The following is a 1056-nucleotide window of genomic DNA, read 5'->3' as shown; positions in this document are numbered from 1 at the left end:
CAGAGCGCTGTGTACGCGTCTTGAGAGCATTTATCGGGTTGAAGTTATGGGCATTAACTAGCTAGAAATACGCACAGTGTGCGTGGTTGCTGTATATACATTTTCCTAAGTCTTAAATAACAATAATTCTTCTAAGAACCGTATATGAAATATCGCTTCACTGTCGATGGATTCAACAGATTTTTTAACATAAAACAGTATACGATCGTCTAGATGTTTGAAATATATTGCGTGAAACGTTTTAATGTTGTTTCAACGATGAGTAACTTTAAGAAGTAATTAATCAAATATGTCAATAAAATCAACAGAAAATGTTCTGCCGATAACGAAAAAATATATTATTGACTACAGATGGCACTTGTATATGCGTCATTTGAATGCCGAATATATGGGGTGCCGGACTCAGGAGTAGTCCCGTGGTCGCCGCCTATATGCGGCGCTCGTACCCACAGGTCATCTCGTGAATGCCGTCTATAAGTGGCGCTCGAAGCGAGAAGGTTAAGAATGATTGTATTAAAAGTTGCATTGCCTTCTTCGTAGCAGTTACTATATTCTATAATCAACTATATATCCTTTGAAATATCTTCTTTGAAATATCTTGTATCGCGTTCCGAGAAATGGGAATGTTCAATTTAAATGTTTAGCTATAATACATTGCACTCTTTGATCAAATAATCAACATAGATTCGATGAACGAATGGTAAACACCGTACTGAATATCTTCGATTGTAAATTTTCTAGACTGGTTAATGTACGTAAGAATGATTATGGCTAATGAACGATACTTGGAACAAAACTGGCCTTTATCTTTGGTATACATAACCATGCCCAATTGCTTTATGGTCGATAAAAGTTATCGAATAACCAGATGATGCTGCCAATTGTATGACTCATTCGTAGCTCGGATGATCAGTCAAGTTGATTCCTTTTGATTTTTCTACGAGGGGCGCCGGCGAAGGCGATCTTAAGGAACATCACAACAAGAATACTCGATGTTACATGCGCTGTTTATCTAACATATTGAAGATATTAACAAAATAACAGTAAAATAATAAT

The sequence above is a fragment of the Bombus vosnesenskii genome, unplaced genomic scaffold (genome assembly GCF_011952255.1).
Source record: "Bombus vosnesenskii isolate JDL3184/JDL3185 unplaced genomic scaffold, Bvos_JDL3184-5_v1.1 scf7180000016263, whole genome shotgun sequence".
NCBI lineage: Eukaryota > Metazoa > Arthropoda > Insecta > Hymenoptera > Apidae > Bombus > Bombus vosnesenskii.
Note: the sequence above shows the minus strand (reverse complement) of the source record.